Here is an 18,715-nt window from a genome sequence, read left to right on the forward strand (position 1 = left end):
TGACGGTTTACAGTCCGCTCTGTGCGTTGACTGGCCAACAGTTGGCATGGCTGGGGTAGAGATGAGTAAGAAAAGCAAAGGCCAATTTGTGGTTGGATTCAGCAACACTACTTTTAAACATTATGAAAGATTTGCATTCATTTGAGAAAAAAAAAATCTGCTCTGTTTTATCTGATTTAATGAGATACCTCAACATCCCGTGAGGATGGGATGTGCGCATGGATGCTGGAGTGCGGTTGCTGCATGATCACAACAGTTAACTTTAGCTTATATAATTTGGCATGTAGCTTAAAATACTACCTGTTTCAGGTAGATATAGCTCTTGTCAGCTGCATTGCTGAACTGTTGTGGTCAGTAATATCAATAACCAATAATAAATAAAGATGATGACAACAACTCTGACTGCATATGAGGAAAATGCTCTGATATTAAACTGAGGAGGAGGAGCGCAGCAGCACATCTCTGTGTGCGTGACCCCTAGATTCCACCAGATATGTGTACACTGCGTTACGGCTCCGCCACGGCAGCAGAGCTGATCAGTTTCACTCTAGTCTATGTGTTAACTTCCACCAGGTCTGCTGCGTTCCAGCTCCGGCAGTCCGCAGCCCTCCGGAGCAGATACGCAAGACTTCATATACTTCAGATCTCGCAGATTGGGCAGGCCTGGTCATAAAAATGATTATTCTGATTAACAGGGGATGGGATGTAGCTGTGTGAAATATTCCATCTTTATTTGGTAACATATTAATTAGACTACATAAGCTGCAGCGATCCTCCACCAGCAGAAACAATAAGTGCATCATGAAGATTTATCTCGAATTTCCAAGAATTATTTCATTAGTTCTGAAAAAAAGGGCAGATTTTTTATTTTTTTTTTGCAATATGCTTCCATGACAATTAACATGTTATCACAATGCAGACCTTTTCAAGAAGGTGGTTGAAAGAATCAAAGGAGGCGGCTGTGTTCGTGACCACAGGTGGATTACTAACCACAGGTGGAACAAACTATTTTAACGTATCCATATTTTGATGTGATAAATAACATGTTAGGGCACAACACAGGAATATTAGCAGAATATTAGTCAGAATATTGTCTTTTTTGTAATAAGGGCAAAAATGTAATATTTTGTGCATGTAAACGTAGTCATTGTCTTTGTGTTATCTGAGCTGTTATGTTATTTGTGTTATGTAATGTAGCTGTTTGATAACGTTCTTTCAGTAAAAACAAAAGATTGTAGAGCTTAAATAGACTTCAAAGTCTGGCGTACTTCCTGGACTCTTCAAATTATGATGGATTTTCAACAGCCAAGCGCATTGCTACCATGTTCAGGTATTTCTCTTTTTTTATTATACTGTATCCTCAGCATTTCTTAACAAAACAAAAAAAAGGAAAAGTGTCCTTGCTAATTCAACAATACAATATATTGATGGTATGGCAGTCACTATTACTTATTTCTGCTTCAATTCTAATCAATAAATAAAGGCTTTTTTATTCAATGTTATTAAACAATGTTCTGCTGTCTGGCAAGAAGGCAAGAGACCACATTGTCTGCCATCACTGTAAGACAGCACAATTGAGACATTTTCACACATTCCAGCCTCTTTCTCTGTTTAATTGTTGTCTTTGAGCTTCTGTAAAGCCTGCTGGTTCTCATTATAACAATTCTCATTTTTCAGTGAATCTCCTCAAACTTGTTTTAAGCAGGTGTGGGAACCCTGTAGGTTAAAGTACTGTTCTTGTTATTCTTTTGTTTTTCATGTATTCAAGATTAAAAAAAGTGACATTTCCCATTTTAAGTGGTGTGGAGGTATTATCATTAGTACTCAATAAGCTATTGATTTTTTTTTTAATCGGAAGGTAGTAACTTGATTCTTGATTCTGACGTTATATTTGTTGGAAATGAGCAATTTATGTAGGCTTACAGTAACAAAAATGAAATCCAAAGTTGAACTGTTTTGCTGCAATTATACAAAATTTGTGAGAATGTAAATGGTTAAAATAATGACTATTAAAAAAGTATTTGTATAGCACTTTTGAAGACATGGTTGCAAAGTGCTTTACAGGTGAAAAATAAAAACACACACAGCAAAGATTTAAAGGAGGTAACTGACTTTGCAAGCCAAAGTACTGTGTGGCGGCTGCATTGCTGAGCTGCTGTGGCTCACTCGCTTGTTTGTGTTCACGTCGGCTGCGTGGCAGCTGCGTTGTTGCTGCAGCGCGGCTCCAGCCTGCCTTATCTGATGACATGGAGTTTGGCTTTGATAATTATCGATAAATATAATGATGCGATTTTCCTTTACTCCGCTGAAAGAGTGAGAAAGCCAGAGGGGGAAATGAGAGGGAGGGAGAGAAAGTGAAAGAAAGAGAGTGCTCAGAAATCAAACTGTCCCTCACCTGTTGTGTGTATTCTCTTCATGTCTGTGACATACTCTAAACATACAGACATTAAAACTGTAGTAAAGTGCTGGTATGATGTCCATGTAACTGTCTACAGGTCATTTTCAGGTGTGTGTCGCCATAGAAATAGACAAAACTCTAAATCTCTAGATCGTGCGATGCAGCAGCCTCGTTTGACGCATGTGTAAGAAGCGCATCTCACGCCAAAATGAAAAGCGAGAGGTAACGCCATGCAGCAGCAGTGCACTCACATAACAAGGCCCGGTTTCCTTTTGTGGCGCGTTAGGCTGAGCGGACATTTAAGAGGGTCTTGACGGATTGATTCAAGGCAGCGACTCAGCTCATAGGGCACAAGTAAATCTCTGATGTAGGCAGGAGCAAGGCCATGTAGAGCCTACAAAGTACCTAGTAAAAGTTTAAAATCATTTCTGTCTGACCGGGTTACGAAAATCTTTAATTTAGCAATGTTCCTGAGTTCCTGAGAACTACAATGAGAACGTTTTTCGTCGTTATTACCAGACAGCGGGACCTAGAGTTGCCTGTCATCAGCATAACAGTGGAAATTAATACAGATTATCTGACACGGAGGAAGTGTATAAATTGAGAAAAGTAATGGACAAAGAATTGACCCCTGGGGAACACCACATGAAAGGGGGGCAGGGGAAGACGAGAATTCTCCTATCACAACAGAAAAGGATCTATTTGAGAGGTAGAAGTGAAACCAATCCAGGGCAGTGTCCTTTATACCAGTGCAGTTTTCCAAAGGATTTCAAAGGATGTTGTGGGTGACCGTATCAAATGCAGTGCTGAAATCAATTAATCATTCTTGAAAATATTATTGTTATTAATGTAAGTGATTCATTTATATAAACATATACACATTTTTGATTAAAAAAAACGGTAGAAATCGGTCTAAAATTGTTTAAAATCAGAGGGTCGAGTGTAGGTTTCTTCAAGAGGGGTTGCACCACTGCATTTTTAAAACCAGATGGAACAGAACCAGTAAACAAAGAGCAGTTAGAATAGAAAAAAAATGTGGGCCAACAGTCAGGAGTACCTCTTTTAGACATCTTGTTGGAATAATGTCTAGGTGACAGGTGGAGGAGTTTATGCAGCGCTTGTCGTTTAGAACAGGTGGACCCAAAAGTTGATGCCGAACAGGGAGAGACTTGAAAGGTGAATTTATTGATCACAAAAGGTTTTGCTGGTAGGACGGTGAGCTTGAGCGCAGGCCAGTGGCTTCCAGGGTGGTGCAGGTGGAGACTCACAGTTATGCAGGAGGCTGGCTCAGGCAGTCAGGATTGTGAGGGGTGGCAGAGGTGCGGGAGGCAGGCTGGCGAGTGGTAGAGGAGCTGGTCCACAGGTATGGTCCGGTCACACTGGAAGAGGAGGAAAGCAGGATTAAAGTGCTGGCAGGCGAACAAAAGCTTTCTAAATATATAAACTCTAGAGATGCAGAGAGCGATCAAGTACCATTGGAGCTGGCGACAATAATCTGGCAATGTGCAGAGGGAAGGTCTGGGTACAAGAAAAGAGCAGGTGCTGATTACACTCTATACGCTGCAGATTTGTGGACCAGCACAGCTCCGACCAGCAGCAAAGCCACGCCCAACCTCCCCAAGCACCTCTGAAACACAAAGCACAGAAAACAGATCACAAACAGGCCACCACAAAATCCAATCATAGCAGTTTAAATGAGCGGTAATCTCCTCTAACTCTATTATTGGAATTTGTGTAAGGTGAGACTTGCTGTCAAAGTGACCATTGCAGACAGAGAGATCTGTGGACATGGGTGTGATGTCAACTATTTTATTTGTGAAATGGATGAAATGATGTAGAAACTGCTCACAGACCTTAGTGGAAACTTCTAATTGCTGGCTAGGGGTAGGGTTAACTACAGAGTTTATTGTCTGAAACAAAACCCTTGTAATGTAAATGTACTTCAATTTAGTGACCTGCTGAAGTTGAATCAACCTGGCATGATTAGCAGTAGTTAAGCAGAAACCACTGGAAAGTTTCCTGAAAATGTATTGAAGAAATGACCAGTTATTTTTACCAGTTATTGCTTTTTGGAAAATATCCAGATATTATTATTAAGTGATGTTAAGGGGTAATTTTCAGTCGATTTTTAGATCATGTGGTAATTTGTCATAGAAATTTCAAACATGTTACTTGGTAATTACACCTACTTACCATGAAATTTCCGTAGCTGTAAAGTAAAGGGTTACCCTTAAATCATATATTGCATGCATCTTTTATACATTTCAGTGACAGTCGGTTGTAACTGAACATATATAATTTTGGTTCACCAAGATATGAGGTTTACATTGTAGAGTATGAATTTGTAACCAGTCACATTCTTTGTGAAATTACTTCCCCTGTCCAGCTATGAGTGACTCCCTGCTGCATTTGTCCCCCCCACCCCCTCAGCCCCCCCATCCCTCACTGTGTGTGCTCAGGAGCATATGTATCTGTGATGTTTGCTTGTTGCCCACTCTTTGTATCTATCCCTTGATTGCACATGAGTAAGAAAATGTAAAGGATTATCTAATTGAACAACTTTAAAGCATGTGGTCCATTTCATGTAGTCCTTTGGAACAGCCGTCATTTTGCTGTTGTTACCCAGCCAACCGTGTCTGCGCTGAAGGTCAGCTGTCTGCCACCGACAACATGCACAAAATGTAAAATCAGGCTCTCCCTCCCTCTCCTCCCTCCCTTCCTCTCCTCCCTTCCTTCCCTCGATGTTTCGCCCATCTTTCTTCTTTTCTTGAGCACTGATCCCAGGCCTAATCCAAGCACACATCCAAGAATACATCCACAGACAGCTCGGTTTCAGTGTGTGTGTACATGTGTGTGTTCACGTCAGGGTTGGATCCTTGTCCATTCTTAAAGGCAGGTATGAGTATATTTGATGCAGCGAATATCTTGTGCTCATGTTGAATGTCTTTATTTTATGGTTTGCATGAGTTTTTACATTTGCAGTGACTGCAAAAGTGATATTATGATATGTTGAATTCCTGAAGCACACGTCTTATTTGACATGTTTCCATTGTTAATTTATTTTTTGTATCTTTGTGTGTGATTTTAAACTTGTAGTCTTCATGAAAAAACAGTAAGTCTATATAGTACAATACTGTATGTCCTATCCAGCATTGCCCAGACCAAAGCAAATTCAAAGGTCTAAGTTCTTTTTCATTTATATACCCTGTTCTATTTTTTTCACATTGTTGTATTGTGTAATTTGGAAGACATGGCCTAATTTTTGGTTTAAAACATAAAAAAAATGAACTACCATTATCAACAAAGTGTGAAGAAAACCATGTTGCCGTTATGTCAAAGAAGTCTGTATGCTGTCACGTTTATGCAAAAATTGACTCAAATGCAAGACACACAGAGGCAGGCAGGTAAAGGAATAAAAATCAAGCTTTTTTGCTGGTAACCAAAGTCCAAAATCCCAATTCCAAGTAACAAAAGGGCAGGCAACAGAACCTGGCAACAAAATGGCAGGAAAGGGGACAAACCAGAAAACCCTGAGGAATAAATCAGAAAGACTGGGACCAAACGAGGACTGGGTAACAGGCACAGGAGACATGCGAACGATAACAGACGAACCAACAAAGAGTGAAGGAAGAACAAAGGCTTCAAAACAAACTAAACTGACGAGGGGGTGAGGTGCAGCTGGAGAGACACTGGGAACGGGACAGTACTAACAAGGCTGATGTGAGACAGATGTGGGGGGGAAATAAGACTGGGGAGGAGCACAAGAACACAGGAACACTGGGAAAACAGGTGAGCAGGAAGTAAAAAGTTACAAGACACAAGAGAATATAAGTACAAAAAAACAGGAAATAACTAACCAAAAACCAAATGTAATCCATCTGGCAAAAGTTGAGGACATGTGTGAACTCTGAGTTTCAGAGTCATTAGGGCCACTTGTGGGTTGTTGACCCAACCAGATCCTTAAAGACTCTGTAAAGACACTCCCACACAGGGTTTAAAAGCCTGCAGCTCCCCTCCAGTTAGTTAGAACTGAAAAAGCCTCTAGGATGAGAGGTGAAACGTCTTCAAGAAACTGTAACACGTCCAGTTGCCTACGATGCAGCACATAGAAATAAGATGAGCCTAATTACCTCGTTAACTCTTCATAAAACACATTTGATTTACATAAACATAAACTAAAAAAAACGCACCAAAACAGTCTCGGCTCATCTTTCGAGTGTCACCTCTTGTTTGGTCAGCCCATCCCTGCCTGCCATGTCTTGTCATCCCCGAAGTCATAGTCTTGTGCTGGTCCACAAACCTGCAGCGCATTGAGTGTAATCAGCACCTGCTCTTCTCTTGTACCCAGACCTTCCCTCTTCCCTCAGCCTTTGGAGGCTGTGTTCAGTCCCAGTTCAATGTCTAGCCATGTTCACCCCGAAGTCAGGTGGCAAAAACCAGTTAATCCAACAGTACTCTTTTATTCAGGGGGAAATGGAGTGGGCGAGTCAGGTGGGCCAGCAGGGTGGCATTACTTCACCATTTAAATGGTCATCATTTTCAGTAAGAATGCAGCCTCTGTTGTGTTGTTCAGCTCTTTTTGTCCAGGACATGTTTTCTAATATTATGTATTCACGTTTTATATTCAGCAAATGCACAATCAACTTTTAACTAAGTACAGTCTTCTTTGCAAACAACAGAAGAAAAATCCGCCTCTGAAACCACCCTGGTCTCAAACAGCATTAAAAGGGTTCCAGTTCTTTACCAAGTGTGTGGAAGGACAAATAAACAGCGTGACATAAATTTCCTGCAGCGGTTGCAGCATTCAGTGGTGACTTTTATAGCTTGAAAGTGAGAGGAGAGGTGCTATCAGACTATTGGGCTTTATTACAGTGGGTATAATAGGGCTGGCTGGAGAGTTTTATACGTTTCTGTCTCGCTGAGCGCCATCGCATCTCTCCATTCTCCACCAGTGTGATTGTTGCAGCGGCAGGTTGTCTCTGATAGGCTATTGTGCCTGCTCTCCAAAAACCCTTCACCTCAGCCACGATGCCGCCTCTTCTCTCTTCTCCAGCCTCTGCTGATTTTCAGAGTCCCCACCCCCACCCCCACCCCCTCTCCCACACTCTCCCCTTTCTCCACGTCTGAATAGAAAGCTCTATCTATCAAAGCCAGGCCAAGACTCAATCTCTTGCCAGCTCTTCGGCCTTCGATCAACTATCTTTGAAAACAGCGGCTTATAGAGCCGAGGCATATGCGAGGGCTGCTGTGATTACATTTTAGATCTACCACAGGAACCATCATGCACACACACACGCACAAACATGCACACACACACACACACACACACACACACACACACACAAACATACAGACCTCAACCCTGAATGCATAAATCCCACCTCCACACCCCACCATCCTCCTTAAAACCACTTAAAATCCAGTTTTCCCCTTTAACTTACCTGTTAAGTGGTTTTTAGGTTGAAAAAAAAATCATATTATTTGAGCAGTCAAACACAGTGTCATACATTCTGTGTCAGCTTTTATAGAGCTCTTCATTGAAGGAATATCACTATATACTGCACGGCGAGAAAATTCATTCAAACACATAACTTAAAGCTTTTATTGTTGTCCCATTACATCAGAAGGAAATACTTTACATGTCTTGTGCATAATTTTGCCACAATTTATATTCATGGCCAGATTCACCTACATTGAAGCCCTGGGCCAAAACTAAATTGCTGGGTCAATGCTCATTTTACACATGTCCAGTCACCTTAAAAAAATGTATAAATTGCAGGAAACACATGCCAATATTATACTTCTCCTAAGACCCAGGAAACAACGAGGACAACCTATGTTTGGCAATTTAAATGTCAAAAAAGGAACATGCACAGTGTACAATAAAGCTGGGTCTCAATCCCATCCTGCATACTAAATATATTCAAATTTTGAGTGTGTTCCCATTGGTAAAGTCATAAATATAAGTAAAAACGTAACCTTCAGATCAAAGAGTTCCTGATTTCTGAGTGCTAGTGTCTACTGTAGATAAACTCAAACAAACGCCTATCAGGTCAAGACCACCCAACTTTTTTGCAAGTTTTAGAATTAAAACATTTTGAAGTGGCATTTTAACAACCTTTTTGACATCCAGCAGTGCATGTATTGTACCATTCCGTTAGTATAAAATTGTCTGCTGATTCTGCATATACTGACAGCAAAAAACACTATGTTTTAAAGATTAGTATATAACACTACACTACATTTGCACACAGACAACCTGGACTCAATGGATTTCACCCTAGTTTTAAAAATTGTTGAAGTTTAAGTTCAGGCTGTAGATTGTTCAATGCAGTGGGTACTGAAAGCCTAAAAGTTTTCTTTCCCAATTCAGTTCAGACTTTGTGTCAAGAGAAAGAAGACAGTGATTTCCATGTTTCAAGTTTAAAGCCATGGTCTACGATTTGAAAGATTTGTCATTATTAACATTATTTAGATGGTGGTTATGGCCCAATAGTACCACCTACACAATGTGAAGAGGAAAAAGGAACCAAATAAATCCATTCTCTCTAGTGCCTGCAAAACTGAAAAGGAGTTGACCAATAGGAGCCATCCAGTCCGGATGGCTCCTATTGATCCCCTCGCTCACTCTCCTGGTCCTGCTCACGTCTGGTCCCGACCCACTTCCGCATTTGAAACTACAAGCGGACAAGAGGTTTGTTTTGCCCTGAGCAGTTCAGCTGCCTCTGCTCGCCCCACTGACAAAGAGTCAAAGAAAGAAAGTCTGTCACTGAAAAGACACAAAGCGGAGATGTGAAACAAAGAGGGCCCAAACCGAATAAACATCGGGTCATCATTTGAACGGTGGCGCAAGGTCCGTGAAGATATGGACCCGATGCTGATACAGCGGCGTTTCTGTTGAGCAGGTAACCTTCGTCTTTATTGTGGATGTTGTGACACAGATAACTTTCATGCTGATGCTGCTGATGACTGTGAAAGCTGCCGTTAGTTTGTTTCTGTGTTATTAGACGGTGTCTGTCTCTGCAGTGTTGTCAACACTTGTTTACTTGTTCGACTGAGACGTTAGCCTCTATGTTAGCATTGTAAGCTAACAACAAGCTAACATTGCTATCATGTTTACACCAAATCAGCCTATTTATTTGCTCGTGGCAGCTAAATGAAGCAGCAAGTAAGATGAATGAAGGGATGGATGAAACCCCAACGCGAAGCGGAGGGGTTTCGGATTTATTTCTGGATTTTTATTTTATTTGTCCGGATTTATTTCTCCATAACAACCTCTCGCCTGGTCACTGCTCAGCTGTTTCGTAACCCTCCTCCCGGTCTTGTCCGTTTGTTTTCAACGAAGCCTTTGCTAAATCAATATGATGGATTATCATAAACGCGTTACGATGTGTGTACTTGTGTGTCTTATCTGTCATAAACAAGAGATTACGGTTTACGGGCACGTTTGTGTCGCGGTCTGGTGCTACTCAGACAACAGCTGGGACACAGCTGGTCCGAGGCTCATGAAGGTTTAGTTTTCAGCCACAATGTGGAAACGATCGTTGTGATGAAAGCTGACGGCAGCATCTGTTAGTCTCTTGGCCCTCAATCACTTTTAGAAGTGGCGAACTTAGCTGTTGATAAGAAGTAACTTATTACCTATGTCCCAACCGAGGACATAAAAGTGGGGCTGGCCTTTGAGGTGGCGGCACAAAAGCTTTGCTTTGTCTTTTGGTTTTGTTTGATGTTGAGATTGTTCTACAATATATATGCTTTATTTGCGGAATAAACCAGACGGGGGTGAAACTGCTGAAAAGTCTCTCATGGCGTTTTTTGTTCCCTGAGCCGGTAACAACCTAGCTGTAACTTAACGTAGCTGTAGCATGCTAATGACATTACACTAGCTTGGCTGTGGAGCTTAGCTGTGGACATTGTAATGATTTACAATATTTACGTGAGTTTCAACGTGCATTGTAATAACTTTACCTGTGAACCAAATACATCTCCATAATTAATAACTGGAAAAAAGGTAGACTAGACCAATTTCCTTTTCAGACAAAAAGAAAAGCAAGACTTGTTTCTATCATAAAATCCTACTAATAGTTTCAGCTTTCCTGTAACAAAAGTCAAAAGCGAAATGTTGTGTGTTATAAAAGGTAAATAATAAAAGGCCCAGGACTGAGCTTGACTTGTGGACCTGCAGTTCATCAGGGGCAGCACCATCTAACTGAACAGCCTGGGTTCTGTCTGAGAGGTAGTTTGCAAACCATCCAACTGCCTGTCCAATTACGGCATCATGGTCAACAGTATGAAGGACCTTAGAAAATGTATAAACAGTGAAAGACTGTTTCATTTATGACCTTCGTGGCAGCAGTAGTATTACTGTGCAGGGTTTTTTTTTGTTTTTTTTTTCAAAATCCTGACTGAAATACAGACAGCATGGAATTGGAAGCCAGGTATTATTTCACTTGTTCACTGACCAGAGATATAAGCACATTTGCCTAAACAGAGAGTGTAGAGATTGGTCTATAATTATTTAAGAAGGTTGGATCACTACCCTTCAATAGCAGAATAACAAAGGCAGTCTTCCAGTCCCTGGGGATTTTATTTGTTGACAGGGTAAGATTACAAATGTAATACAGTGGTTTAGCAATAAATACTGAAGCAATTTAAAAAAAAGAAAAAAAAAAAAGAAAGAGGCTCTAAATTATCTAGTTTTCAAATTTTAAGTTTATCAAAGGCCAAATGACCTCTGTTGTGGTCAAAATTAAAAACCTGAGGATTGCCACAAGCTATGTTTAAAACGGGAGATAGTCTGCTGGAATTCTCAGAGTTAAACAAAAAACAGAGGAAATGAAATGCTTAACATTCATTATCAGTCATCCTGAGACCATCAATAAAAACAGCTTAACAAACATATTACGTTTCTCAACAAAACAGGGCTTACTTTTAGGGATTCTTGTATCTCGCACAACTGCATCACATTGGGCTGTCCCTAGTCAGTGTGTTACCTGCAGTAAATGAAAAGGCTGTTTAATGGCAACTAAAGCACCAAAACTGTAAAAAAAAAAAAAAAATGAATAAAAATAAAAACATAGTGCACACGTCACTGATCCAAGAGGCTTCTTCAGTTACTGCAGGTAACACACTGACTAGGGATAAGTACTTCATACAACCCCACATCAAAAGACCCTAACTATTACTTTAGCACCAAAATTACATTTGATATAAATAGCCGCTCCACTGCCTTTTCTTTGACAATCTTTGCGATAAACATTGCACTCATGCTAGATTTCAGATAACACAAAATATCACCATTGTTGAATTTATCCTTCCTGAGCATGTCCATTTTAGAGAGTTAACTCCTTACATTGATATGAATAATCCCAAAACCACTTCTAGATTTAAAATCTACAGGAGTGAGGGATTGTGCAAGAGTGACAGGGCCTGGATTTGTCTCAACATTTCCTGAGAGCAAAAGCCATAACTCTTTTTTTTTTATCCTTTTTTGTAATGATTTTATTTCTTCTTATTATTGTTGAAGATACAGGCAGGGCACATGTTTCAAACAAAACTGATTTAAACAAACAAACTATGTATAATTGAAATATAAATAAAAAGAGAAGCAAACAAAAATGAAGAAAAACAATACTGCTGCAGTAATATAACTCTAACTCCAAAGTTCTAACCACATACTCAGTAAACCAGGTTGGAGAAATGGTAAAGTGTTCCCTCAGCACAAGGAAACAAAAGAAGTGAAGGGACTCCTCAGCTGTAAGCAGCCATTTGGAAATGTCCACAGACATCATAACCCTCAAATGAGTGTTAAGGAAATTTGGCAGCAATCACTGTAGGGGAAAGTTAATTGACATCATTAGCTGTCCACCCTCCCCAATACAGTTCATCGTGTGGGAGCATTACATGAGGAGGTTTGCCAGACCCGTAGGGGCTCCAAGGAAAACTGCACAGTGATATAAAACACAAAACAATGATTAGTGACATAGTAAATGAGGAGATCACGTCAGTCCACTCTGGAAGGGAGGTTAAGACAGACTGAAACTGAAATACTGAAAAAATTCACAAAGTGAGAGATTCACAGTTTATACACTTGGGAAAAGAGGCCCAGCAGACTCAATGGTGGTTGTGATGCTATCATGGACGTATGCACACCCGACAAAGTACTCAAAACTACTTCTGTGGTAGTCCCTGCTACAATAGGACCACATTTAACCATGATGACACACACACACACACACACACGAGGTAAAAACATTAACAGCCGACGCTGCGGGGGCTAGTAATAAATTTACTGCATCCTGACACGCAGCAAACCTGGGGCTTTTGGGGTCAAGGGCCTTGCAGTTATATTTCCCAGCACGATTCTAAATGTTGTTTTAATGCTTCTCACACTTTTACTGAAAGTGAAACATGTAGTATTTTCTTTATTTCTTTCTTTATTTTCTATTTCCTGTTTTTTTTTTTTTTTATTATTCTTTTATTTTATATTTAGTCATTGGCCTATGGTAGGCAAACCTGCCTATGAAATACCACCATTAGTAAATCCTTGTAATCCGGATCAACCGTTGTGTTTCCCAGGAAACCTTGCAAAATTGAAAGTAAAGTTCTCTGTCAGTAAGCAAAGTCAGGCAGTGTACAGCATGGGTTAATTATGACTGGCCCAGTCAGTGGGTCAGTGGGGTTGAAGCTTTTAAAAATACAGCCATGCTAAATGCAAATTGGTAAGGCAAGCTGTGAACTCGAAAAAGGGCACGTAAGTTACAAAAAGCCTTAAAAGACCTCTGAAGATTATGACCACTTGAATTAACTTGCCTTAATTAGTTTAGTGCAGGTATGGAGGTAAATACATGTGAACGACACGATAACTGCATATTTTACACTGATACTGGTCGCAGGAGAGGACGCCTCTGACTTACTCACCTGCTGCATTTGTTTCCTTATTGGTGAGATAGGAAGATTGGATAGAATAGAGAGGGAGGCAGAGATAGAGAGGTATAGAGTTTTAAGCCTAGCAAGGCTCAGTAGTTTGCCCCAGTCCCCTCTTCACACTGCAGGCCTGACTGCAGCCCAATATGGTAAGAACTTAATGCCACCAGGGACCCAGTCCATTTGAATGCTCAGGCTTCCTTTATCACAAGCACAAGTGGTGCAGAAAAATTGCTCGGGATTAATTCTGGAGGCCTTGCAAATACACACAGCTGGGATCAGTGCTTACAGCTTTCTCGGAGGTGGCACTCTTTAAAAAAAAAGTCTTGCTTTTTGGGATGCTTTTATAAACGGTGGGATGGGCCTTTCCATTGAAGCTTTGCCTTTTGTGGGGCTGAAGGGGGTACCCGATTCGCTAATGCAACTTAAAATGGTGTTATAAGACATAATAGCATACATGTACAAAGTGATAAGGGAATTATGGCCTTTTTGGCACTCCCCAAAACCCGAGCTTCCACCGAGGTTCCAAATGTAAAGAGTTTTATCGCCTTGTTGGCTGTGAACTGTGCTATGCTAGTGTATATCACCTCCAAATACATTGCATGGCAGGATTTGGGTGGGTAAGATATGATGGAGTGCAGTTGTAAGGAGGTTTTTCTCTTGCTACTGCACTTCTTTCACTGTGTCCATTAGCAACAGGAAGACAAGAGTGAAGTATTGAGCTGCAGCCCCAGACCTTCCGAGGACATGAGGACAGACTAAGGACTGTCCAGAAAAAGAAATCCCCTTCATACTGATTTTGGATTGGATGGAAATTGATAAGTCTGTAAGTCTGAAAGTACAGTATTAATGCCATTGGCACTATTTATACCTTTGAGCAACCTCAGGTCATGCAATGCAGCAATGCATTCATTCATTTTAGCAGATGTCCAGATTAAAGGTTTTATGTTAAATTTTAAATATATCTCATTTTAAACAGTGCAGTGTAGGACTAGTAATATAGCTACAATCACAAATGACAGATGGTTCTCAATAAGTGTTTACTGAAGATAGTTTGGAGTATTATTCATGTGTAGTAGGAACACATAGGTGGTTGAACTTCCACAAGCCAATCGAGGAATGCTGCAAGTCCAATATAACATTATTTAAATTTGATATACTTGTTGTCAAAGTGATGAGGGTCTTTTGTCTATTTGCGTGTTTTTTTTTATAGGTGCAGTGTGCAGGATTAAGTTGTATCTACCAGTGTGGTTGCTGTTTACAACCAACTGAACACTCCTCAACTCAACTCCCATATGGTGGTTGGTGAAAACAGAAGGCCCTCTCTAGAGCCAGTGTTTGGTTTGTCCATTGTACTGTAGAAACATGGTGGTGCATGAATAAAATAATGGGATTTCTGGGTTTAAACATTGATGGAAAAATTTGGGATAATGTAAGTACACTACTCTGTAAAATTAGTTACAAACATCTAATCATTTTACACAGTTTTAATGTGGATATGTTACATTACATACATTTTCACAAACTTTTTTTTCTTTTATTTTTCTCTGCCTCTAACCCAATCTCTGTCCATACAAGAAAAAAACAGCATACACACAGTGACTGCTGCAAGTAAAAGCACACACTGTCACCCATCTAGTGGAGTGCGCTTTGAGCACCAGTCTACACCACACAGCCAAGCTATCATGAGACTAGTCAGCGTGATGCACACACACCTTCACACAAACACACAGTTCAATAAACACAGACAATCATTCCCTCCCCCATCTCTTCCTCTTACACACATACACACACACTGGGAGCAATCAGCACAGGCATTCCCCTTCCCTTAATGCTGATGACACCGTTTCCATTTCTGTGGAGACAGTGCTCTGTAGCTGTGACGATATGGATTCCTATGGCCGAAACACTCCATCGGCCAGCGGCATGCTTCCAGCCACATAGCTTTGTTTATGTGGAAAACCATATCAAAGTGAATTACTATTGAGAGGTAGCTAAATCAAATATGTGGTGTGAGGAGAGAAGGAAAAGAAAACATCAAGTTTCCCATTTCAAAGTCATTTGCCCTTGAATGTTGTTCTAAAGCTGTTAATAATGAGTGCTTTTATGATGTAATTGGGACGCCAGAGACATCCAGAGCTCAGCTCCCCTGAGGTGAAAGATATGGAAGTGGACGGACTCACTAACCATCAAGGAAAGCATAATTTCACTCAACTCCACCACACCGTGTTACTTGTGCACTTGATAAAAGGTCATGTTCAAATAAGCTTTGTATTTGTTGCCCAGACAGACAGAAATAAGAGGCAAAACTAGCAGTGGTTCTGTACAAATAAGCAATAGGGAAGGAACACCATACAGATGATTTTGATATTCTAAGGGCTCTTTCTTTGATATTGGTAGTAACAGTACATAAACATTTGGTTATGTGACCTTATTCCCAAGCTTAGAAACCATACCAATCCACCTGTACAAGGTTTAAATCACACTGAAACATGGTACTGTGAGCAAGATCCTAACATCAACCTGCTCACAGTAAAAATGTGAAAGCATGCATGCTGAACCTCAGGATGCAGATGCCAGGTATTGCATACTATGATTGCAATCTAGTTGGCAACATTTGCTAATTAGCACTCAACACAAAGTACAGCTGACACTGATGGAATGTTATTAGTTTGGCAGGTATTTCGTCATAAATTAAATTAACCTGATGATATTGCTCATTTGTGTTTTTGTCTACCTTTCAGCCCTTCCTCAGAAAAACATTTATGTAGATCTACTATGAAAGGAGCTTGTTCCAACAAAATGTATGTTTCTTGTTAGGGAGCAATCCCTGGGGCAACAGCATAGGAAGCATTTAAATGTGGGTGGGACAATGTTAACAGAAGTTTGGGGTTCTCCACCTGAGACTTTTTTAATGGAGTAGATTAGGCTTGGGCGATTGGACGAATATATCGCCAATCGCCCATCAGCTGAGTCCATCAGGGTTGGTTTAATTTTTGCAGATTTTTTGGGCGATTTTTGTCATTTTATTTGCTTAATTAATGGTCTGCCTCCACAGAATTCAACACGGTACATACAGTTCATAATTACTATGCAGAGCACAATTCAAAGTGTGTGTGTATATGAACTGGCAGCTTCACACGATTTCCGACGAGTCTCTCACAAAATGCCGGAGCTGAAAGTAATGTTAATTCATAAACCATATTCAAGAACTACATCAAAAAAAGATGTGCAGTTGTGCACCCCGATCGTTATAATGGGACAGGTATGTTATCCTGATCTCCCACCTGTTTGCTCATTTAGAGGCTGTGAGCGAATGGGTCCTTCTGCAGCCTCGCCCCCTGCGCCCGCAAAGCACACTAAACTTTTTTGCTGCATTCATGTGGTGTCGGAAGATCCAAGTTGCCAAGTTGTTTTTCTGACATGAGGTGGCGCTCATGTGAATTATCCCATTCTTAAAGTCATTTTTAGATTTTTCCCGACATCACATGAGTGCAACATCCCCCCTCTTGCTTTTTTTTTTCCACCACACACACAACTGCCGAATATGTCAGCAACCGCCGGTTGATGGGCTGACGGTAACATATCGCCCAACCCTAGAGTAGATGTCCCTTCATGTATTCTGGTGCCTTTTAATAGATGATGTGTTACTTTATCTGCCTATGGTAGCGTGAGAAAAATTATTGGTAGGCCTGCATTTGGCACTTTCATCCAGAGTAAGTGCCCGAGATAACATATTTTAAGATAATAAGAAGTTAAACATATGTAAATTGATTGAATGACTAATTTATAATAGCTGTGTGGCATAGGCTCGTGATATATTGTACTTCGTTGGCTAAAAATACATATTTGCTATGTTGCATATATTGCTTTTATTTAACTTTAACTTTTTCTTACTTAAAAATTAACACATAGAACCAAAACATAAAATGAAATATCTAAATTAATGTGAAGTAATTAATCACCAATAATGACTTTTGCTGTTTTCATTTTCATAAATACCATAACCTCACACTATTATAAATTGCCCAGTTGTATCATCTAATGTAATGATAGCACTGCAGTTACAGTGAAAAAAAGATTTAAGATGATAATAAAACATTACTTCCTGTCTTTATACCCTTCATCCCTTTTTGTTTACTTCACTTCCTTACATCTTCATTTAACTACCCTCTTTCTCTCCCTTTGTTTTAAAGGTATAGTTGGTAATCCTGTTCAGCAACACTTTTTGTTATACTGGGTGAAATGGTCTTTCCATCCTGAGAGTAGTCCATACATACTGTGTTCAGAAAAAGGAACGAAATAAATCAGACCTCTGTGGCAGCTGCAGGCCTGTAAAAACTCTGACCAATCCCTGCCATTCGGTCCGAGTGGAAAGAACCAATCAGATGCCTTCATGTCTCGTCCTGCCTGCACCCCCCTCTGTCCCCCCCTCCTCCCTGCGCGCACTCATCACGTGTCACGTGTTGCTGGATATATTCAGCACACTCCATATGGAGTTAGCAGGAGATCCACTCCAGGTCAGAAGGTGGCGGTAATGCACACCTAACAGTTGTTTGCCAACAGCCATAAAACAGCAGAAGAAGAAGAGTTAGCACAGTTAGCAGGAGAGAACAATGGCAGAGAAAATGCAGCCAAAAGTAGCACTTCCAGAAGTGATGCAGAGGTTGCTGTCTTTCTGTTGGACAGGTAATTAGTTGTTTTGCCTCGGAGGGATTTGTTATTTTCATGAAATATGTAACGTTAGCCAACTTAGCTACTTTAGTAGCTTGTATTAGCCCAATGCTAACGGCTGTCCTCTGCCCTGCTGACGGACTGTCTGATGCGCGTTCAAGTTTGTGGGGGCGGGGCTTTGGACGGAGCACTGACGGGAGGGGGAGAAGGGGGTGGAGCTTAGACGAGGTGCCACTTTCAAATCTTGCTAGCTCTCCAACATTACCAACTATACCTTTAAGGCTGATTATGGTTGCACGCAGAGCCGAGGCCATAACCTGTGTAACTGGCCTACGCCATAGTGAGCATTTATGCGTGTGCGCTGACATGTCTGCCTTGCTGGCAGTGGGGAGCAGATTGCCGGCTGTATTTCGTCTTTAAACACACCGGCCCATTCAGCTCACAGCTGTGTCTCTGGACTAGAGAGAGCGGACAGGCAGTGTCTACAGGGAGGACCGCCTCTCCATACAAACCCAGCTTGATGGCGTTTGTCACAGGGCTGCTCATTGAGGGCAGTATACCACTCAGACATTCAGCCTGTCCGCTATCTCTTGCCCAGAGACACTCCGGGAGTGGAGAAAGGAGTGCAATCCAAGATGAGCAGCTGCCAGCCAGTCAGGAGGGACTGCAACAGCCAGTGAGTGCAGTGTGTTGTTATTGGGGAAACTACTGGTCACA

The sequence above is a fragment of the Pagrus pagrus genome (genome assembly GCF_965226575.1).
Source record: "Pagrus pagrus genome assembly, chromosome: 4".
In the NCBI taxonomy this organism is placed as follows: domain Eukaryota; kingdom Metazoa; phylum Chordata; class Actinopteri; order Spariformes; family Sparidae; genus Pagrus; species Pagrus pagrus.